The 25,137-nt window shown below is 42.9% G+C and overlaps 1 protein-coding gene across 1 annotated transcript in view; it reads right to left on the bottom strand.

Annotated features, from left to right (window-relative positions):
• Positions 1 to 20,399, bottom strand: part of LOC109876024 (BMP/retinoic acid-inducible neural-specific protein 1) — a 154,746-nt gene extending 134,347 nt beyond the window's left edge. Inside the window, exon 1 of the mRNA XM_020468503.2 lies at positions 19,921 to 20,399. The gene's annotated coding sequence lies outside the window, so the exon portion shown is untranslated. The remainder of the gene's footprint in view (positions 1 to 19,920) is intronic.
• Between the last annotated feature and the right edge of the window lie 4,738 nt (positions 20,400 to 25,137).

The following is a 25,137-nucleotide window of genomic DNA, read 5'->3' as shown; positions in this document are numbered from 1 at the left end:
ACAAGCCAAATTTCTTCAGCCTCCTGAGGTTGAAGAGGCGCTGAGCAAGACATTGTGGTCCACGACGGGGCTGGTTTTCCTTTTGTAGTATGTGATTGACTGTAGACCCTGCCACATACTTCTCGTGTCTGAGCCGTTGAATTGTGACTCTACTTTGTCTCTATACTGACGAGTAGCTTGTTTGATTGCCTTGCGGAGGGAAGAGCTACACTGTTTGTATTCGGTCATGTTTCCGGGCACCTTGTCCTGATTAAAAGCCGTGCTTCGCACTTTCAGTTTTGCGCGAATGCTTCCATCAATCCACGGTTTCTGGTTAGGGAAGGTTTTAATAGACGCTGTGTCACACCCTGACCATAGTTTGCTTTGTATGTTTCTATGTATTGTTTGGTCAGGGTGTGATCTGAGTGGGCATTCTATGTTGTGTGTATAGTTTGTCTATTTCTATGTTTGGCCTGATATGGTTCTCAATCAGAGGCAGGTGTTTGTCATTGTCTCTGATTGGGAACCATATTTAGGTAGCCTGTTTGGTGTTGGGTTTTGTGGGTGATTGTCTCCTGTGTTTGTACCACATGGGACTGGTTTCGGGTTTTCACATTTATTGTTTTGTAGTTTGTTCATGTATAGTTTTTCTTATTAAAAAAACATGAACTTCAACTACGCTGCGTATTGGTCCGCCTCTCCTTCGACGGAAGAATCCCGTTACACTGTGGGTACAACATCACTGATGCACTTGCTAATAAACTCGCTCACCAAATCAGTGTATTCATCAATGTTGTTGTCCGACGCTATGCGGAACATATCCCAGTCCACGTGATCGAAGCAATCTTGAAGCTTGGAATCCAATTGGTCGGACCAGCGTTGAACAGACCTGAGCACTGGTGCTTCCTGTTTTAGTTTCTGTCTATAGGCTGGGAGCAGCAAAATGGAGTCGTGGTCAGATTTTCCGAAAGGAGGGTGGGCGAGGGCTTTATATGCATCGAGGAAGTTAGAATAACAATGATCCAGGGTTTTGCCAGCCCGGGTTGCGCATTCGATATGCTGATAAAATTTAGGGAGCCTTGTTTTCAGATTAGTCTTGTCCATATATATAGAACAAAAAGAATGAACAACGGTTGCGTTCTATATATATGGACAAGACCCAGTCGTTCATTGCTGGCTGGCAACGTTCTTATCTCTTTGCTTGCTGCAGTAGCTAGCCAACTACTGCTAACACAGTCGTGTCAAACATTGCAGACTGTTTTCTAGTGACATTGATTTGGATACATTCATAACAATGAGCTGATGATGCTCAATTTCGCCTGGTATAGAACATGTCTCTCTGGCAACGAGCTACCAACTAGGTTTGGTGGGAGGATGAAAAAGTATGAATTTACTTAGAAATATAAAAATATCAATGCAAATATGTAACTTCTACAGGTAAATGTGTGCTTTAGTATTGTTTTATTTAGCAACTGTGGTAAAAGCAGAATAAACACCTCTGTTCTGTACATTTCCTTGCAACTATTTCAAAGATATTGTACAGAACATCTGCGTTTATCCCTTACTTACTGTATATTGGATATTAGGTTTTGTAATTACGCCATTATCATTTCTAATTCTGACAGAACCAAACAATTATTATACTGGTATTACAGACAGCATGATGTAATGTACTGTATATGACCCCCAAAATAGGGCAAAGCATGCACGAACACACTATTCATCGTGTCCACCAAGCCTTTGTCAGCTGGATACAGTATTTCTCTCTTTCCCTCCCTCAGACAGACAAAAGTGAGACAGCAGGACAGATGAAGGCAACAGGATTTGAACAGGCCCTGTAAGTGTCAGCCAAATCACCCCTGTTTGTTTCTGCCTACCGAGATCAAAGGCTGCACAGATGCCATGACAGAGCAGCCAGAGACCCTGGCACAGCCACCAAGTCACCGCCACACAGACCCCCGGCATTAACATACAGGGATGAACACACAAACAGACACGCATGCACGAACACACAAAAACACACACACACAGATGCACTCACTCTGTCACTCACAACTACACCAAACTCCTTTCAGTCACACATATAGCACTTTACAATCCCTTACAATTCTGATTTTAACCACCCCTAATAGACTAGATGCTGACCCTAGCCACCCCTAGCGATAGACTCATCAGGCCAGTCACATGCATGCTTTTGCTATTTTACACTGGATGAGACTGGTACACTTCTGATTGCTGGCCCAGGGGTATTGAGACAGCATTCAGACCAGCAGCACTCTTTTGCTCTCTGAGTGCACACCACTCTAACTGCCATGCTGGTATCCAAACATACAGTACTCTACGGCCTCTGAAATTGCACAGATCTGGGTTGTCTGGCATGCAGGAGTTGTGTGGATAATTCCTTCTCTTACCAGTTTGTTTCTCCCATCTCTCTTGTTATTGTGGCCCGGAGCTTCCTCATACCACCTGGGGTATATAGCATCACTGTCTGTCTGAGCTGCAGTACACTAACCCCTGTGGAGGATTCATCTACATCCAAATGGACTAAAGATGATAGGAAATTGTACCAGACGAGCTTCAGCCCGCATTGCAAAACCCACCCCACAAAAATTGGGGTGAGATCACATCATATCTCTGAAACCAAGGGGAGGATTTGCACCATAATTATCCATCTTTACAGACTAGACCGCTTGTAATTTGAGAATAAAGAGTGTACGGCGCAGTAGCTTGATTTCATGACAGGCAAGCTAGGCAGTTTTATTTGCATGCAGGCAACGTTCTTATGGACAGACACCTCCCGGAGGCGATTCAACATCAGATGTTTTATCCCTCTCTCTCTTTCTCCATCCATCCGCGGTCTGGTTGTCTCCTGTTGTGTAAGAAGAACCACACTGTTTGCAAATCTCCCTCGATTTTCACACGGTGGCCTCAGGGTGTCTGGAATATGTATTTTGAATGTTGATGTGATGTGTTTACTGAGGCAGAGCGAGGGAAAGTGAGAGAGGGAGGGAGAGAGAGGTAGAGGGAGAGGTCACGTGAGTCCCTGAATAACCGGGTAAAGAGAGGAGGAAGTCTGCCTCAGCAAATAACTGAGAAACAATAAAGGAGCGTTGTTTGTACGAGCCCCCTTTAAACGGTCATATTCACACAGCAACTCCCGCATCCACCCGCCCCTCCTGGCTCATTGAGGAAATCATTCTCCATGCGTGTCTCGTAGCCTCCAACCACCCACTGATCGATGCCTTCCTCAATCTCTTTGTTCCACAAAGTTCACAGAAACTGGAGGCTTGTCCCGCATTTGTATTCTGGATCCCAGGGAGGTAGGGAGAACAGGGGAGAATGAAGCCTGCTGCTTTGTGGCCGCTTATCTAACAGACATGGGGCAGGGTGGACCAGTCTCTAGGGTGGTTCAAGTATATTCAATCCATCCTGTGCTTTATCCAGACATAGGCTATGACATCAGTTCAAGGCAGCCTTGATGCTAAGCTCCCTGTTGCCAGATCTATTTTTGACAGGCACAGACGTGGTCTGCTCTGCACTGCTGTCAGGGGTTCTGTTTTAGAATGCATTTGGTCAAAGTGGTTTGAGGTAACACAAGCAGTAATGTCAGAAGTAACATAAGCTATGGATGGATGTCATTCCAACATGGCAGGTAAGGACTCCTCTGGGAATATGTTACCTTATGTATTAATGCATTTGAGGGGGACAGAGGGTTGGAATGGAGTGATGGTGGAGAGTGATGGAGAGGAAGGGAGAAAAAGAGGGGGAGGGTTTTGCCAACACAGGGAGATTTCAGAATAATGAGAATTATTATAACCCAGCCTGCAGCGATGTCTGGACAGGCGTGGTAATGGCCTGCCACTTGCAATTGCAGGGAAGTAACAGAAATGGGGCGAACAGGCTAACTCCATTGGATTTGTCCCTTCCTCACTTCCCTCCTTTTGTTGCTTTATTTAGGACTACAGTGGCACTCTGACCTACAGAAGGCATGGCTCAGCAGGCCCTCCCCGCAATAATTAAATGCAACCAATCAACTCATTCCCGGCATCAATGGCCGATTTTAAAAACAAACTAATTCACTAATGGTCTGAGTTATTGTTCCAATTTACCTGGCTGCTGAACTATTGTCGTCGAGTCTATTCCAGGAGGGGATGGATCAATGGGGGCCAACGAGAGGGCGGCGGGCAGACGGGGCAGTGGACGGGGATGCCGGGCGGGTGAGTTTTATGTTTTATTTATCCTTCTAAAGCTAAACTGGCTCTGTAAAGCCAAGTAATTAACAAGGTCTGAAGCATGTGGAAGGAAGACCAACAGCTTGGCTGGTCAAGGTGTCGCAGTATATGATCCAGATAAATTAGCTACAGTGGCTACCCTAACCGGGAATTAAATTAAACTAAATCTAATTCACTATTATTGTAGAAAATTATACGGCAACGGTTTCATTATTTTTCATTAGATTTCATGACTTACAGTCACTCTATCCAACTTGACTATTCCATTTTCTCCATGAATGGGAGGTCTAGCTGAATCAGTTATTCCACAGTTTGATAAACTGTCCCACATGTATGGATTTCAATATTTTCTGTGATTGTCTTTCTCTCTTATCAAAGAAAACATGTGAGAGAAAAAAACATTTGAAAAGGACAAAAATGACAAAAATGACACTGTCCCGGCATCCTAATGAAGCAAGGGCACCATAGTAGATAGGCTAATCATTCATGTCCTGTCTCTGTCAGCAAAACACAGACCACAGTAAGCTACAGTACTTTCAATTTCACATTAGCTGTTGTTCGTCCCTCACTGCCGTGAAGTAGTGACTGAATTGGGGAGAACAAATTCTCATTCCGTGAGGAGAAGTCCATGATGCTAGCTGTCGAACAAAATTACCTTGGTAGTGCAAGCATAGCAGAATCATTCTGATTTCTCGGTCAGCGCTAGACACTTCTACCACGTCTCTGAAAAGCTAGCAAAGGCAGGCTATGGAATTTCGCATCTGTCACTAAATCTACCACCGCAGGTGTGTGTGTTATAGATGAAGATTAATCATTTGTCAAACTGCAAATTGGCTTTCAAGCGCTCTAGCTAATTTGCTCTGTGGTCTGCTGATGAGAATTCTCTTCCGCTGCTTTCAAACTGTATGTCCCCACTTGTTAGACATTTTTTTCCGCTACACCTATCATTTTAAAGTCGAAAAAAAAAGAAGACGAGTGCTGCTTCAACCCTAATAGGTATTTCATGCAGCTAGCCTGTTGTAATGCTCCAATGAAATGATGTAAGATGAAAGGTGGAAGCACTGAAGCCCCACTTTCATTCCCTGAGCTGGTCACACTCCATGTGTACCCAGAGGACCCCTGACATGAATCAGACCCCGGACTGGGCTGCGGAGAAAATGTAAATGACATTACTCCCCGCTTGCGGTTCTTCTGTGCTCACACATGTAAATGTCAAGTGATGTTATCGTGACTGGCCTTTTCTACCATCTCAAACAAAAATGAGTGTAACAATGGAAGCACCAGATACTGGGAAAAACATTAGTGTGTGTCTCTGAGGAAGTGTGTTGGAGGAATGCATGCGTGTTTCTTGTCTCGGGGTGTAGGAAGTGTCAGTCTGTGTGTGTGTGTGTGTGTGTGTGTGTATTTCTCTCAAAGTGTGTGAAGTATATTTGTGTGTTGTAAACCATTGCTTGTACAACAACAAAACAAGCTACACATACACAGTGAGTCTGAGCCGCAGCGCTGTTGATAATTCTCTAATTACCTGTGGAATTAAACAGTGGTGCATGCCTCCTGCTACCCCCTACTGTGACAGATCCATCATAACTGTGTGTATCTGTACAAGAGCATTTAAATCTTCCCATCGGTGTTGGATTGGGCTGGAGGGGGTGACGCAATGTTGTTGTCAGGCAGCTGAGAATCGCAAGGCTCAAATTGAACCACAGGGACAGCTTTTTATCTCAGAGAAATATGTGTGGAAATTTTCTCACTTCCTCAGAGTGGAAAGATGGATGACTCGCCTCGCTCTATTTCAGTATCAGAGGCAGGAGTGTGCTGAGGATTAAAAAAAACATTGGTGTTGTCCTCCTCATCCCTGTCACACACTGGGACCATTCACAAGGTGATGCTCAAAGAGAAGCGAGCCAGCCATTGACCTTCATGCCTCAGCAAACCCTATGGAAATTTGCCACACATCACATTTTCAATACAACCCCCTGAAATAATAAATAAACTGTTGTTGCCAGCACATCCTCGTTCGCACAACGCCTAACGCTAACCTTTCGCTGAAGAGTTTCCAAAGGAGGGCTTGTTTGCAGTCAGTTCTTGTTTTCCTGTCTCTCCTGACAAAAATATGGAACAGCTGCTCCCCTCTTCAGGGACCGGACCCCTGGTGCTATGCGGAGCGAGGTTCCGTCCCTGCTGCAGTGCGTTATTTCCGTCTGGGCCTCCGATCTGCTCTCCCCCTCAGCCCACCTCCGTCCCAGTAGCATGCCTGAATTTACTGACCTAATTTCCATCCCCAGTACAATGTTTATCCCCATTTCACATCTTGACACATACTGTACAGTGCCTCCCGAGCTATCTGGAAGGAGACTCACTCTACTCCGGGCTGCTATTCAACCGTCGCCTCACTCTGAGGAGACCAGTATTAGTAGTTCTAAAGGGGACGATCAATGCTTCCATTGTTCTTAATTCAATGTCATAAATTGGTGAAATGGAGGGAAAGCAGAGGGAGCATAGGGGGTGCTACCCATATATCAGAAGGAATCCACTGAGGCACTAGCAGATTGGGGGGCGACAAGCCTCACACTCCCATCTCAATTCCTCCTTCATGAAACAGCTCAGCAGCACCCAAAGCCTGCCACACATCTGAGCTAGCAGATGCAGGAATATCAATATTGCGAAGTTGTTTTTTTCAGTTCCAAAGGCTGAGGCCCCCTCCCCGCTGAATGATCAATATTGAGTGAGGTCCGACATCAATCATAGTTTTAATTCTGGTACTTTAGTGTATGATTATGTTATAGGAAACTGAGCATGTTTGATGGAGTATGTATATATCTGAGGACACACGTAAACAGACAGACATACTGTACTTAAACACATACACACCAACACGAGTTTGAAACTACAGTACAGCTCTGTTTCTCTTTGTGTAGTTGAAAAGAGGTCGGGTGGTCTCTCTGAGAGTAGCAGCACTGCTCTGTTCACTAGCCAGTGTGCTGTTTTAATGACGGTCCTCACAGTCTCAGCTGTTTACTATCTTCTAGCCACCAGTAGAATTGGCCGCCTCTGCCTGATAGACCTGGATGCATTTCAGTGCAGTGATTACCCTAGTGTCAAGGGCTCCCTTGGCAATGATAATCATCCCTGACTCGAATGGGGACGAAAATAATTATCATTTGGACAGGAACTATTGAGACAGTTTGGCACTGTCTCACAACAGATGCAAACAGGAGCTGCCAATGAATTAAAACAGAAAAAAATATTAGTATGGGATCTCTCTGTCCTGATGATGTCAAGGCCTCCAATGATACAGTCATAAACAGAAGCGCCACGGCAGCTGTAACTGGACGATTGCCTCTACAAACAAATGGAGGTCACGACTTTGCCTCACTGTTTTCCGATGATTATTAAATGCTGTGTTTTTGCACTGAGGTGGGGAAAGGTTTGACATTGTGTGTTTGATAGAATTCATGGGAGTTCTGTAACTGCCACCCAAGGCTTTTTAGATGGTGTTAAGCGGTAGAAAGCAGTTGGAAAGTGGTTTGAATGTGTTCAGACATGGAAGCAGAGCAAATAAGTAGTACTTTGCTCTATCCATGGCGATAGCTTAGTGAGGAGAGGTAGTGAAAGGTGGTGTTAGTGGTGAAGATATGTGCTGTATGGCTCTTTTTAAATGTGTGCACATACACAAACAGACACACTTCAAACACACACACAGACACACAACACATGCACACATAGACACACACGCACACACACTCCATATGCAGAGGCATCCAGGGTAGAGGTTTCAGGGCTGATATGACTAAACGGATTGTGCATTTCTGCTGAGGGAATATCTATATTTTCTCTTCTTCCTTCCCTGGTTCACGGTGGAAGGTTATCATCGGTAAAAATATGCCCTTAATATTGGTTCTACCACCGAAATTTGACCAACCCCTATTTTAAGCTTGAAAATAGAGTGCTCTTGACCCGTTGCCTTTGAATTCCCTCTGCCGCTCATCTTCCCCTGAGTTGTCCTCTTTCTGAAGCTCCCAGTTCATACCCACAGGGCTAATGTGTTCATTTACCATGCCAAGGCAATATTTCAATATGTAAGTAAACATATCGTAGTGCTGTCCATGTGTATTATATCCCTACACAGTGAGATTCATCTACCAACACAAGTGCTGATCGAATCTATGGTCCATGTCACTGAAAGGAGATGTCGTCTACTCTAAATAATTCAAAGACCAGATTTTCCAAACTTGCTCTCAGTGCCATAACAGAACTGGGTGATGTTGTAAGCCCTCTGTGAATGTAGGTTATTCCATAACCAGAGCCGGTGTCAGTTTCTCTCTATTGAGGAAGGAGTCTGTATTCATGCAGATCAGCCCTCATATCACTAGAGACCAGTGGTTATGAAAATTATGGATCGAATCAAACAAAAAGAGGACTACTCCAAAAAGCAAAATAACTGGTCAATGTTAGTGGTCAGAAAAATCAATCATACAATGAGTGGGTCTAATCCTGGATGCTGATTGGTTAAAACCACATTCCAGCCAGTGTCTATTCTACAAGTTAACTAACTCTATGCCGTTGAAATCCCTATTTAATCTGTTCCATCTCACTGTGCAATCCACTGCCTCATCAGCCCAGCCAGACAATTTATAAACTTGATCTCCACTATAAAAAGCATCTAGACATTATCTCCCATTTCTTTTCAACTAAAAATTGGTTTTCAATAGCGGAGATTTGTATAAACCTTGCTGTCTATCTCTCTGAAATATGCAATATTGTTTCAGTATTGAAATTCGATCTCCAGGGCCTCCCGAGTGGCGCAATGTTCTAAGGCATTGTTACTACAGACCCGGGTTCATTCCTGAGCTGTGCCGTGGCTGGGAGTCACATAGGATGGCGCACAATTGGCCCAGCACTGTCCGGTTTAGGGGAGAGTTTGGCCGGGGGGGCTTTACTTTGTTCATCACGCTCTAGCGACTCCTTAAGACAGGCCGGGTGCCTGCAGGCTGACCTCAGTCCCCAGTTGAACAGTGTTTCCTCCGACACATTAGTGTGGCTGGCTTCCGGGTTAAGTTGGCGGGTGTTAAAGAGCGCAGTTAGACGGGTCATGTTTCAGAGGACGCATGACTCCACCTTCACCTCTCCCGAGCCCATTGGGGTGTTGCAGCAATGAGACAAGATCGAAAAAGTGGTGTGAAATAAAACAAAAATAAATATTTTATTGCCAGTATGGTATTTAGAACGAATGACTGGGCCGTATCCATAGGTACAGAACAAAAAGACTTAACGACTGGGTCGCATCCATAGATACAGAACAAAAAGACTGAATGACTGGGTTGCATCCATAGATACAGAACAAAAAGACTTAACGACTGGGTTGCATCCATAGATACAGAACAAAAAGACTGAATGACTGGGTTGCATCCATAGATACAGAACAAAAAGACTGAATGACTGGGTCGCATCCATAGATACAGAACAAAAATACTTAACGACTGGGTCGCATCCATAGATACAGAACAAAAAGACTGAATGACTGGGTTGCATCCATAGACACAGAACAAAAAGACTTAACGACTGGGTTGCATCCATAGATACAGAACAAAAAGACTGAATGACTGGGTTGCATCCATAGATACAGAACAAAAAGACTGAATGACTGGGTCGCATCCATAGATACAGAACAAAAAGACTTAACGACTGGGTCGCATCCATAGATACAGAACAAAAAGACTGAATGACTGGGTTGCATCCATAGATACAGAACAAAAAGACTGAATGACTGGGTCGCATCCATAGATACAGAACAAAAAGACTTAACGACTAGATTGCATAGCTTGCAACCGAACCAATAGAACGAACGATCAGCCGGCTTGGGTAGTAACCCTAGATTTGCTACCCAGGTGGTAAGGGTAGACAACAACATGTCTGCCACGCTAATCCTCAATACTGTGGCCCCTCGGGTGTGTACATAGTTCCCTCGTGTACTCCTTGTTCACCCACGACTGTGTGGCGAAACCCGACTCCAACACCATCATTAAGTTTGCTACTGACACAATGGTGGTAGGCCTGATCACCGACAACGATGAGACACCCTATAGGGAGGAGGTCAGAGACCTGGCAGTGCGGTGCCAGGACAACAACCTGTCCCTCAATGTGAGTGAGACAAAGGAGCTGATCGTGGACTACAGGAAAAGGCGGGCCGAACAGGCCACCATTAACATCGACGGGGCTGTAGTGGATCACTTACAAACTATCACTAACGAACTATCATGGTCTTAACACAGTTAACACAGTATCATGGTCTTAAGACAGTTGTGAAGAGGGCATGACAACACCTTTTCCCCCTCAGGAGACTGAAAAGATTTGGCATGGCTCCCCAGATCCTCAAAAAGTTCTACAACTGCTCCACCGAAAGCATCCTGTCCGGTTGCATGACCGCCTGGTATGACAACTGCCCGGCATCTGTAAGGCGCTACAGAGCAGCAACATTACTCACTGGGGCCAAAATTCCCATCGAGGACCTATATACCAGGCGGTGCCAGAGGAAAGCCCAAAAAAGTGTCAGAGACTCCAGTTACCCAAGTCATAGACTGTTTTCTCTGCTACTGCATGGCAAGCGGTACCGGAACACCTAGGTCTAGGACCAGAAGGCTCATTAACAGCTTCCACCCACAAGCCATAAGACTGCTGAACAATTAATTAAATAGCCACCGGACTATTTACATTGAGATACCCCCATCGCTCAATTTGTTTTGTACACTGCTGCTACTCTATGTTTATTATTTATGCATAGCCACTTCACCCCTACCTACAAATTACCTGTACCCCCACACACTGACTCAGTATCGCCTGTATATAGCCTCGTAATTGGTATTTTATTGTGTTGATTTTTATTATTTTAACTTTAGTAAAATAACTCTTTCTTGACCTGCACTGTTGGTTAAGGGCTTGTAAGTAAGGTCTACACTTGGTGTATTCGGCGCATGTGACAAATAAAGTTTGATTTGAAAGAGTAACCATAAATGAATCCAAATAAAGTTTTTAATGACAATATGTAAATCATTATTTGAATATGTTGGTAACTGTTGTATAAAAGTGATAATGCCCTCGAAGCCGATGTTTGGAGCCTAACCACACCTACGCTAATATATCCTCCAAACACAAATATCACTTAAATATCACAGCACATTTTTGATGTGCTCCGTTCAAAAGTTATCAAAACACAACCCTTCTTTTTGCAGGAGAGACAGTTCAGTATGGCTTCCATTGCACATTTTTCTGCTCACTATAGCGACTTCTACACGCCATGGCCTATGCTCTGCCCTACATTGTTGATGTGCTGACTGTGCGTAAAGCCTGGAGAGGATACTGTACCTGCTTCAGCTAGCTTTACCTACACTGGCCTCTCCATCATTAAAACTAACAGCACTACCTCCATCAGCAGGACAACACGCTCTGTGGTGATGTGTGTGTGTGTGTGTGTGTGTGTGTGTGTGTGTGTGTGTGTGTGTGTGTGTGTGTGTGTGTGTGTGTGTGTGTGTGTGTGTGTGTGTGTGTGTGTGTGTGTGTGTGTGTGTGTGTGTGTGTGTGTGTGTGTGTGTGTGTGTGCATGTGTGTGTGTCTGCATGTGTATATGTCTATGTGTCTGTGTGTACATTCGTGTGTACATGTCTGACAGAGTATTTGATTCCTGCCTATTTGAGTATGTGTTTGTCCCTACATGCCCCCTACATGTCTCTGTGGATCAAATGAGCATCACTCCTTGCTTGTCAAAAACAGCAACAGCACATACTGTACATGTCAGTGGTGGTATGTGTGCAGTCAGTGTCCTGCAAAACATGGTACAGTACTGCATAACACAGTGGTATTCAAAGTCAGGGTCATGACCCCTAGTGGGGTGGAATCGCAGTGGAATTGCAGCCAAATAAAATACACATTTTAAAAAACGATTGAGTACAGATTATTGTATGGGACAATAATCAACGCTTTGAAAAATATAATTTGAAAAATAAAATGTAAGTGAGTAAATGCATTTATTGCTTCTCTTAATTTTTATAAGATAGATGAAAACATTTACCTATGTTAAGGTTATGTCATTAGATTTGTGTTGGGATCAGTAGAAATTCTGGCCCAGAATAATGGAGTCTGCAGAAATTTTGGCTAAAAATAAATGCTGTCTTTGCTGAAAAAGTTTGAGTACCATTGGTAACACAACAACACCAACAGGCCACCAATTAGTATGGGTCACATTATAAACCCCTGCACTGTTTGAAATAAATCAGTAACAAGTAATAGGCTGATTAAATCATACATGAGATATTGTGTGTGTCTGTAACTCCCTGTATCTCACTCTGTCAGCAGTTTGACAACATCAAACATGACTCATTTCCGTCTCAGTGCCTGGGACCCATGTGTGTTCTGGGGGTTTTTCATGAGGAAAGGCATCACGTAGTAACAAATAGGCCCACTGTGAACGACTGCATCACATTCATATTTCAAACGCACTGAGGCTTTGACGAACGTCTCGATTAATGATTGGAGGGATTTGTCTGTTGTGTAAAGTGTAAAGTAAGCGTAAATAGAAGCCAAATCTGGGAAATAACCGATAACACTGATTTCAATAATGCACGGGCAGTGTTCTGGTGGCTAGGGATTTCATGTGACTTCAAATTAGGGAACACTCGAATGTAGAAAACAGTTGATGGAGTTCGGTTTCCCAAGCCTATGTCATTAAATCATCCTCCACTTGGGCACACAACGTATTACAAATCACAGTCGGTCTACTCAATCAACACTTGACCAATTTCTCTATGGCTCAAAATAGTTGCAACTGTTTCATCCATTGAAGTGAATAGGCATCGATCGAAATGGGCTGAGTTCAGATATGAACATGCCCATCAATGCAGTGCATGTAAAAGCTCTCAAATTAGAATTCAGCCTTGAGTCAATGCCAAACAAACAGAGAGAGTGGGGAGAGTGGGGCGGAGGATTTGGAAAGTCGGGAACATGGTTCTATTTGGCCTGCAGCAACAGAGGACTATATGAGCTTCCACAGTAACAGACTTTTTTAATGATACAAAAGGTACCACTGACAATGAGGTTGTTTCACTGAAGTCTATAAACTCAGTTGGCTGTTAGAAGCAGCCAAATGACTGGGTAGCATTGGCTTAGGATAAAACAAGACCTTAAAACTATCAATCGTCTGATATTATTGTATAAACTATCAATCACACTCAGGCGCAATATCATGATCATCAACCATTGCTGATACTGTCATAACTAAGGTAACCAAGGTAGCCACATCACCAGAAGCACTCACCCTTACCACAGAGGGGCCATTTTCTGAACTCTAGAAATGGTCTCACGGTAGGAAAAGGAAATTACTTCACACTCCTAGAGCAAGATTTCCCTTTCTTTTATATGAAGGGAAAAAAACCATACTGATGTATTCCCCTAGTTCAAATTTGGAAATGTCTCCAGAGTTTATAAAGCAGTTTCCAGTCTCCTGAACACCTCGACCTCCATCTCCCCTCTTCCCCCATCCTCCCCCTCACCATCACCCCAAGCTCACCAACAAGAATCATGGGAGAAGCCCCCTGCAATTAGCCTCATCTCTAATAGGCATGTTCTCCCCATTACGTGATCATGAGGTGACAGGACTACTGGCTTCCAGTGGCAGAGAAGGGAGACAGAGGAAATAGCACTCTATAATTACTGTTAAATCAAGCAGACTGCCAACCTCCTGCTCCTCTTTTTCCTCCTGCTCCTCCCTCTACACCTGGCCACAAGTCATTGTGAGGGGCTGGACAAGTGATGTCGAAAACCGCCTGCACCAGGCCATTTCCCCCCACAGCTGATACTGCAGTTTAGTTGGGTAGATTCAGGACTGCCTGACTGACTTGTTTTTTTTTGGCCCACAGTCCCTTCTTTCAAGTCTGGCTCTCTGTAAAAGGCTGAACTCTGAGCTGAACAATGGCACCAGATCAAGAGCTTATAGCCAATACCAAGGCAGCTGGGAAATCTGAACTTCTCAGTGGCAATAAAGAATTGATGAAGATACGCAATGGATGAAGACATTTTACTGAAATGACTTCATGAGTTACTTTAGTGTCGCAGGCAGTCAGTGAGGATGATGATGGTTTGGGTGGTGAAGAAGTCAAATCTCATACCATTGCAGATGTTCCTAATGTTATTTCTCAGTAACTTTCATATAGCTCATAACCATTCGTCATTGAGCCAAAGACATTCTCATAAATCACCAATACGTATTTGGGTGAGCAGGCAAAGTCAGAACATTTAGAGTTTTAGGGAATGCCACGTAAGAGATGCTACCCCGTAGCAAATCTGAATCAACAACTTGAGTCATCATAAATCCCTCCATTTCTACATAGTGGACAAATTACAACTTACCAGACATTGGGGCTTCAATTGCACATGGAAGCATATTGCGGGTGTAGCAGTTCGCTGCACCCACAATAACATCTGCTAAATATGTGTATGTGACCAATACAATTTGATTTGACAGACCACCATCCTGAATTCACAACTCAGTTCATGGTAAGAATCTACCTTTATTAAAGAGAAAAGATATCTTCAAACCAGATCTTTATTTGATCTCAAGGAAAAAACAAAGGGCCTGGCTGTTTTTTCTCCTTTCTCCTATTAGAAAACATGAAGGAGAAAGTGGGTTTAGACAGCGGCGTTTCAAATGGGGGATTAGCATCAAGACAACGCTAATTCCCTAATTTGCCAGAGATGGGAGACAACCGACCAAGGCACAGAGAGAGAGAGAGAGGCACACACGGAATTTCTAACTGAGCTTATAATTTTTCTGGCAGCCAGCTCCCACACTGTACTGCACTGACTGGGGACTGACTTGTACCAGTGGTGAGGATGAGCAGCCAGCTGGCTGGAAGGAACCCCCCTCCCCTCCAGGTTGCCATTGTTAATCCCAGCAGCCTTCGCAAGCTACGGTAAGAGGGCGCTCCAGCTGGTGAGTCCCACCATGGATGCCCAATATTACCCGCAGGGGAGTCTCTTCTCTCTCTCTTCTTTCCAGCCTGTCATGAGGTGAACAGGAGTCTAGAGTCCAATCCAACATGCAAGCAACCAAGGTACTGAGCTTCTGCTGCTCTGGGTTTTTCCTCATCATTCAGGGATCGTAATTATATAATTGTATGAATTATAGAGGTTAATTAAGCCCAAATGGCAGCCCAAATGGAGGCTTTGTTATTTATAGAGGTGTAATGTGGCTCAATGGATATCCATGCAAAGCCATAGATAGATACTGTAAATTACTTTAACTGTAAGGATTCTTAATGTCACTATGACTGGTGCCAAGCATGACGCATAGCCTAAATGCAAGAGTCATGATGATAACAATGTTTTATCTTAAAACAACGTTTTAGTCACATTATGCATATTGAGCAACAAGTGTCCCGTTAACGGGACACCGATCCATAAGAAGTTTTAATGTGAACATTGATACCTGCATGAATAGGGCCGCCCATCAACATACCAAGAGACAACAATTGCACATGGTTTTAGGAGTGGCAATGTGTTTGTGATTGGGAAGCCATAAAGTCTTCATTCATGTCTAATAGCTTTGACAGTGGTGGCATAAAACCAACCTGTTGATAGAATCAGGTCATCAGCAAGATCTCAAACACTAATCTATAGTTATACAACCTGTCTCTGTCCATCAGTGAGCCATTCAAATGCAATACCAAGAACAACCCTTATTGCACGGTACTCCTAGATTTGACCAAATTAATATTTGGATCTTGACAGCAAAACATTTAGCAATAAAATAGTAATATATCCATTATTCTAAACACGTATGCTGCTGTCTAATATGTTGTCTAAACACAGAAAATGCAGGCTGTAACATTTTTTAAATTCTACAACACAAATATAAATCGGAGAAGACCAGAAACAGTAAACAATGTAGGCTCAGAGGCCGTAAGATTTCCTTTTCATTATTATATTTGAATCGCATTCTCTCTCCTGAGGCTAATACAGTTTATATTCAATAATGGCTACAGCAATATTACAGCCTAAAAGTAGGAAAATCAAATTAGCTTAATTTGCAAAACTGTTTAAGGTGCAACAAAGTTGCCAAATCCATTAATTACATTCAACAATTAATTTTCTATCTAATCCATCAGAAGCTCAACGATAACTATCAAATTATAAAAGATGAGTAAAAAACAGTCCCCAAACAAAATCTTGCACTAAATTGGATTGATTCAAGTCAAGATTATCTTCACAAGTTTCTGCAGCCTACTATGTCTATCCACATAAACTTCTATGGTCAATCAATGTCCCTCAGGCTATGTTCCTCACTCTCCATAAATAAATGCACATTTTCCTTGGTCTATCCTTTGGGTACATTTTGGGACATTTGTGAATTTATCTATATATGGATGTGTTTAATCCATAAAATGATCAGTATGTAGGTGGACATGCACCTGAGTCAACCTATTTTATACTGACCACACAATGGATTTTCTTAAGGTAAACATGTTTTTGGCCTGGTCTGGTCGATGACTAGTCTGACGACAGGTTTTGGCTGAAATTGATTTACTGTTTTCATCTTTGTTGAATGTCAGTAAAGACTGTATGTATCAGGGTGAATCATTACGAGCTCTGTTTGTGTGCATTATAATAGAAATAGTCAAATAAATCTACATTTTACACATTGCCGAACAACTCCATCCACTTGCAGGTGATAAAACATGTTGATATTTCACAACCACAAAGATGTGTCTTCTACAGTGGTTCAAGATAACACGTCTGTTAATCTTCAAGTTCTCCACCAGTGTCTAACATAGACATGGTTCTCTCCCTGATGAAGGTGCAAATATACACTGAGTGTACAAAACATTATGAACACCTTGTCATGTCATGGACTGACCAGGTGAATCCAGGTGAAAGCAATGATCCCTTGTTGATGGCAATTGTTAAATACACTTCAATCGGTGTAGATGAAGGGGAGGAGACAAGTTAAAGAATGTTTTTTAAGCTTTGAGACAATTTGTTATCCAATAACACTGTGTGGTTTGGGGTAATAGTCAAACAATCCCACAATAACCTCATGTCAACTAACACATCCTGCCCCAGTGGAGAATTGCAGGCCAGGGATTTGGAATGAAGTTCACCATCTGTTTTGTGTTGCTCTGACATGGCATGATTTGACCCCTGTTGTTTTTCTTCCCATCAAAACAGGTTTTCTATTCCCCCTGGGTGGAAGCCTTCCGGGGCACTCCAGCTGGAACCAGCACCCACTGCTAGTCCTGCCAATAGTGAAGATGCTTGATGCCTCTTGGCAATCAATGTAAGACAGTTAGCTCTTCTAGCTCCAGCACCGAGAGACCTTGTATTTGATATTCTTGTCCATACTCAAGGAGAATGGACCACTGCCTACCTCCCAGTTGATCTATTAAGGGAGACTGTGCTACTATGCTCTCAAATCCATTAGTGTTTGTGTGTGTGTGTGTGTGTGTGTGTGTGTGTGTGTGTGTGTGTGTGTGTGTGTGTGTGTGTGTGTGTGTGTGTGTGTGTGTGTGTGTGTGTGTGTGTGTGTGTGTGTGTGTGTGTGAGTGTGTGTGTGTGTGTGTGTGTGTGTGTGTGTGTGTGTTTTTATGTGTGGAGGTGTTGTGCGTACCCTTGTGTGTAGTCCTTTTTTTGCCTTTGTGAATCATGGCAACATGAGGTTGCAATCAATCCATCATTGGAGTGCACAGCACGCGTCACAAAAACATTACGCTGCAGCATGTACCCCCAGTCTTTGAATGGTTAGTCAACACAGGGTCACCAAGCATGGGACATAGCTGTAGCCTCAAGCTACTGCTGGCATTTTCTTTTTGGCATTTGTGATTGTGAGCTGTTTCTCTTTGAAAATAATTACATGTTGCCAGCATGTAGGCAATATAAAGGCCAACAGATTGAATTAGCCATTTGAAATAAAACAGCCTTTGTTTTGTGGCTCTAGAGGGGACTTGATGAGAGCTATATCGATTGACAACTTACTTTCAACTTAGTGTTGATCACAGGACAAGCCACATGGTAGCATGGATATGATGTCAATATTGATATTGACAATGACAATGACATTGAATCTGTTGAAATTGCCCACTTCTATCTTGGTAGATTCCCAGCTATATGACATTATTATGATTTGAATAATATTGAGATGTCAACAGATAATTGATCTTAGATGTCAGTTTGAAATGACTTCTGTCTGATGTGGAATGTAGGAGAGTAAACAGAGTCCATGATTGATCTGCCACTGGGAGGGGGATCTGAACAGAGGGCTGAACAGTAAGTTACTGAGAATTGCATGGCCATTTAAATACACCTATTGATACATATATACTGTAAATGGACAAAGTAAAAAAGTAATTCAAAGTATGAAACTCATTGAGAAGAAGCATAAGAAGAAGAACACAGTCATTAGTTGTTAAAACGATGTGCACACCAAAAGAGTAGTTGCATTTCTAATTTTGTATCCCATCGACACCAGTCAATTATCCTGCCTGTAGCGGATTACGTGACACATGGCGCAAAAGAGCGCGAGCTCCCCCCGCAGTTAGTGAACAGTAGCGCACTCATACACCTTCCATTGAAGGAACGGAGGGAGAGGGAACTTTGGATCATTGGTGCTACCTCAAAAAATGACATATCTTTCCTGATTATAATTTTTCTGTTCTGTTTAATCAATATCAATTAGCCATTAACATCAGCATCATTGAATTATTGATTGAGCAGCTCTCCAACATGGAGGCAAATCATATTGTCGCATATACCGGTATGCCATATTTATACATATTTTTACACACACACACACACACACACACACACACACACACACACACACACACACACACACACACACACACACACACACACACACACACACACACGACCTGTCCAATCTGTTTGAAATTATTCACGGATAAGATCAAATAAGTGACACACAATTTCCCGCCTCGTAACAACAGAGAGACTGAGGCTAAACAGTAAAGCATTTCACCGTTGCAATACAGAATGGTCAATATACATGTCGTATGAAATATTGTAAGATGAACTGATATGGACTCCCATTGCACAATCAACTGCAGTAATGTTGATATGAACCAACAGGGCAATGTGAATCAACGTTTGAGCTGCAAAGCGGGTGTTCTAGAACAAGATAGACAAGAATAGACAAGCATATTAAGATGCTATGCCGTCGAACTTCATAGGGCCCTGGATTGAATCAGACGGGCCATTCATTGAGGCGAGGGGCAATGTGAAAGAAAGTGTGCGTGGACTGAAAACTGATTCTTAGTGGTCTCTCCCCCTCTCCAATCCGCTCTTTCATTCTCTCGACTTCCTCTGCAGCCTCCTCCCAATACATTGCCAACACTCCGTCTCCAGTCAGTCATATGTTAAAAAAAAAAAAAAGCAACCTATAGGTTCTAGTATCTAACGTTGTTCAGCTCCACAGTAATGGACATGTAATAACTTTTACTTTAGATAAATAAAACCCACATAGGCTACATATAAGACGCAAAACCAGACAATGATAAAGCAGAAAAATGCATCGTCCAAAAAGAACAGTATCATGCTGATCATGCAACATCACCATAACTGTCCAGAGGCTGCAGCATAACATCCAGCTACTGTAATAACGGGTATAGTATTTATAGAAAATAACACGAAACTTATCTAGGCTTACCTAAAACTGATTTACCCACTTGTTCGGAATCTGTGGTCCAATGTGCTTTAGTTTTCTGGCCGAAAACTTCTGCTGGAGCATATGTATCCAGTGTGCATGCTGGTAGCTCAATCTTAGATGTTGGATTGCGGATGAGATGGTGTTCCTTCTCATGCTCAAGAGAGAGAAATCCTTCGGCTCGGCGAGGTCGTATACATTGATACACGGAGAAACACAGTGACCAAATCGACCTGAGGGGAAATGGGGGAGCTCAACGGATCGGAAGAAATATCCCGATGTGTTCTAGCGAGGGTCTGGCTAGCTCGGATCCGTGAAAGCTGTACGCAGGTGGAGAGGTGGTAGGGTGGATGTCAATGAAGGTAGTCAGAGATGCACAGACTGAGCGAGTGCAAAAGCAAGCGAAACTAGGGGGAGGTACTGAGAATACCGTTTTGTATTGTAGAGGACGGTAATGCCAGGCAGTAAGGGGTGGGACTGGAACACATGAGTCCAACGGGGGAGAGAAGGGGGAACGAAGGATGGAGGAGGAACGAGAGACAGTGTCGTGACTTTCTGTGTTGATAAACAACAATTATAAAGATTCAACTGTGTGTGTGCGTATGTGGGGGGCGACGACGACAAAGGAGACAGTGTGACAGACGGTAAAGCAACCCCGAGTCGGACTATATGCAAACGGAGAAAAGTGTAGGGTCTTGGTTTGAAAATTTAACCCAGATTCCGGGATAAAATCAAAGATAGACTCATACGGGATGCATGACGAGCACTACACTACATTGTGCGCTTTTACATAATTGTGTGTCTACTTCAATGGAAACCTGATCAACTAAAACAGTCAGGAATAAAACCCATCTACGCAGGACTCTCTCTCTCTCCCACACACATACAACACACACACACACACACACAATCTATCAAATGAGGAATAATAGCTGTACACTGTGCCCAGTGAATGAATAACCAGTGACCTTGTGGGATTTGTTTGCACCCTGCAAGCAGAGAAACGCTGTGGAGGTGCTGTACAGTGTCCTCAAAATGCTCCAGAATGGAGGGCTATGCATTTTGTCTGTCCATGGTCCTGAAAACGTTCCAGAGAAGTGATTAATTTGGCATGTCACTGTCCATGGTCCTGAAAATGGTCAAAAGGCCTATGCAATGCAGTTGGCTTTCCAGTGTTTCAGAGCCTATGCATTTCGAATGGCATTTACAATGGCCTTTAGTTCGGCTTTGAGAAGTGCATGGTTCATATCATTCACAGGTGGATGACTCCACATAATTACTTTGATGGGGTTGATAAGATGACATACTGTACCTTGCTGGGAATTAAGATGACATACCTTGTTGGGAATTATCAAAAATGTGCACAACAGACAAGTTGTCATGGAAATATTGTCTTTGGAGTTGAAGCTCATATTTTCCCTTTGATATTAGGGGTTTATTCACAGTTGAAAACAACCAGAGCATCCATTGATCAGCGTTACATTTACCTAAAACGTGGCATATAGACCACCCACGACAGTGTCCTTAATGTTGTAAGAGCTCTGTACATGAATATCGACTGACATTTTCTTATGGTTTCAAACATAGTACATGCATACATGCATGCATTCAAGCACTAAACCACACACACACACACACACACACACGCACACACACACACACACACACACACACACACACACACACACACACACACACACGCACACACACACACACACACACAAACACACACAACAAATAGTATTGCACACTCTACACTCAAAACTCAAACAACAACATCTATAGTTGCCTATGCCATATTTGTTATAGTTGGTTGCTGAAAATCTAATATTTGTTCTGCACTTTTGAGTTCATCATCTTTACGTCTCAGTAGTTTTGCCACTCACCAAACCCCAGGCCCATATCACCTAAATAGTTCTAACTTTAGCCAGGCAGAAATGATCCCATGCCCCCCTATTAGAAGTGAGGAGCTGACTTGTCCTGCCTGGAAAGCTGCTGGGGTGTTTGCTAGACTGACAACCTACTAATGGCAGATCTCTGAGGGTAGCATGGAGACGTGTTGGAGATAATTCTCCATCTCCCGTGCTATTCCACACTGGCCATGGGCCTGTCATACAGCCTGGGCTCTCTGGCTGAGCTGTGAGAGAGAAGACAGATGTCCAAATACCCAGCAGCTCCATCCGTCATTATATTTCCATGATGATTTTCTCAATTCCTACAAGTAGAGGGCATGGGGATGGAGACAGATCAGTCATAGAGAAAGAGTGAGGAGAGAGAGAGAGAGAGAGAGAGAGAAGCAGACAGAGAGAGAAACAAGAGAGAGAAAGGGGGAGGGAAAGAGAGAGAGTGAGAGAGAGATAGAGAGGGGAGAGAGAGAGAGGAGGGGGAGAGAGAGGATAGAGAGAGAGAGAGAGAGAGAGAGGAATGAGAGAAAGAGAGACAGCGAGAGAGAGAAGGAATTGAGGGGTTACCACCCTGGCCTTCTCCTTACTCTAATGAGAAACAATCTCATCTGCTAAAGGTTACCTGGGCAGTCAGCAGTCAGCCCAGCACCACATGCTACACCATCTTCCTCCTTCTCCTCCTCCTCCTCCTCTTATAGACCACCTCATCAAACCTCAATTCAATTCTCATAAGGCCATTCCTCTGACAGCAAATGCCAGTTTAATTGTCCTACACTTAGGCCCAGGATGGTGCAATCCACTGGTGCCTGTGTAGATGTGACAAATGAAATGGTGCTGACAAAAATGCACCATAATTAAGTTAAAGGTCGATGATTCCAAATAAAAAATGTATGGATAAACTGTGAAATATATACCGTATATATTTTTTGGGTAATGCACAAGGGGAGGCAGGTATTTCATAATGTTCTGATTCCTCCGTACAAGTGATAATTGTATATTCTTGTCTAGGCCTGATGTGATTTGGATTATTCCTAAGTGCTATATTTTGCTTATACCTCACCAGTTTACTCCACTAATCGACAGACACGTTACAGTAATAGAATCTGAGCTTGGCTTGACTTAAGGTTCACTCAGGACCTGATATTGATATACAATTCAACAAACTCCAATAATTCCGTCAGCACTGATGGCAGGGTTTATAACAGAAACCGTAAAACAGGAGAGGAAAATAAGAGTTCACACTCTCTGAAGTTAACAGGATTCCAAAGGAGCGACCTGAAAGTGTTTAACGAGGTGCAAGGTTCTCGTGCTGTCATCGGGTTAATATGAAGAAGCCATGACTGATGCTGGGGCGTGAGCATGGTTTACTGCGCTGACAAATGACTTGGGTAATATTACTTTACAGGGCCTGTATTCATAGATCCTCTCAGAGTAGGAGTGCTGATCTAAGATCAGGTCCATTTTGTCCATGTAATGTTATTCATTATGATTTAAAAGGCAACATTGATCCTAGATGAGCACTCCAACCCTAACCCTAACCAGATCTTAGTGGATATGTGGGAGGGAAATGCTATGAACATTTACATTGTCCTTTCCAGAAGGCTTCCTGTCTTGACTTCTTCATAACACCAGACAAGCTATGCATAACATGCAAATTATGGTATACTCTACCGATTTGACAATTGACATTTTAAGTAGCACCACCTCCCCTCTTATAGCTAGTATAATCTCCAGCCATCCTAGTATAATCTCCAGCCATCCTAGTTGAATCTCCAGCCATCCTAGTTTAATCTCCAACCATCCTAGTTTAATCTCCAGTCATCCTAGTTGAATCTCCAGCTATTTGCACATACTGTATTTTTTGACTGTTGCAGTATGTTCTTTACAGAACATTCCTAGCCTTCCTAGTTTAATCTCCAGCCATCCTAGTTGAATCTCCAGCCATCCTAGTTTAATCTCCAACCATCCTAGTTTAATCTCCAGTCATCCTAGTTGAATCTCCAGCTATTTGCACATACTGTATTTTTTGACTGTTGCAGTATGTTCTTTACAGAGCAGCCTACATTGTCTTCAAAAGGTATTCACACCCATTAACTTTTCCCACATTTTGTTGTATAGCAGCTTGAATTTTAGATTTTGTGCCACTGATCTACACACAATACCTCACAATGTCAAAATATATATATATTTCTTGAAAGTTTTACAAATTAATTTAAAAAAATTAGGCTGAAATGTCTTGAGTCAATAGGTATTCAACCCTTTTCTTATGTCAAGCGTAAATACGTTCAGTAGTAAAGATTTGCTTAGTCCGTCACATAATATATTTCAGGGAATCACTCTGTGTGCAATACTAGTGGTTAATATGATTTTTGACTTATTAACCCATATCTGCACCCCACACATACAATTATCTGTCAGGTCCCACAGTCGAGTAGTGAATTTCAAGCACATATTCAACCACAAAGACCAGGGCACTTTTTCAATGTCTCACAAAGAAGGGCACCTATTGGTAGATGGGTAACAATGGGAAAAAAAGCAGACACTGAATATCCCTTTGAGCATGGTGAAGTTACTACTTTGTTACGCTTAGGATGGTGTATCAAAAGTTACGCTTTGGATGGTGTATCAATTAGGGTTGTACCGTTATACCATTAGCTAGAAGTTGGCTAACGTTAGCTAGCTAGCTAGCTCACTAACTTTAGCTATTATTTTTGTCTCTGTCACACTAGACCTGAATCAAACAATGAAACCAGTGTCCAAATGAGTGAAGACCGATATTCGGATGTTTTTCCTGGGCAATGTGAGTTTTTCTTAGTTACTATAGCAATGTAACATTGTCGATCTGTCAGTTTCCCTAGCTAATTCCTTACTTTTCACACTGGCACGGTATTAACAGCTCTACAGGCTTTACTGTCATGGTGCACAGTCGGTACACAACACTATGCTCATCATGTCTTAGCAGGATCAGATGGTGACAGGTGTCCCTGCAGTGTCAGACAGCCAGGGAAGACCAGTCTATGGAGCTCAGTTTAATTTTGCAGCATATTATAACAATCAGTGAATGGATACAAAGTTCCATCTTGAGTTGATGGGTAGACTACAGTCTGGGATCTGGGAATAATGGTTATTTCAATTATTGAACCATTGATTCTATTCTTGGATAATATTATGTATAAATGTACAACAAGGTATTTCTTTGTCATGCCTCATCTGAGCAGGATCAGATGGTGACACAGGGGTCTCATCAGGGTCAGGCAGCCAGGGAAGACCAGTCTCTGACAGATACAACACTTTATTCTCTCAGTGCAGCAAACAC

The sequence above is a fragment of the Oncorhynchus kisutch genome, linkage group LG23, assembly GCF_002021735.2.
Source record: "Oncorhynchus kisutch isolate 150728-3 linkage group LG23, Okis_V2, whole genome shotgun sequence".
NCBI classification, from domain to species: Eukaryota; Metazoa; Chordata; class Actinopteri; order Salmoniformes; family Salmonidae; genus Oncorhynchus; species Oncorhynchus kisutch.
The sequence above is the reverse complement of the archived record's forward strand: the minus strand, read 5'-3'. Positions and strand labels throughout refer to the sequence as shown.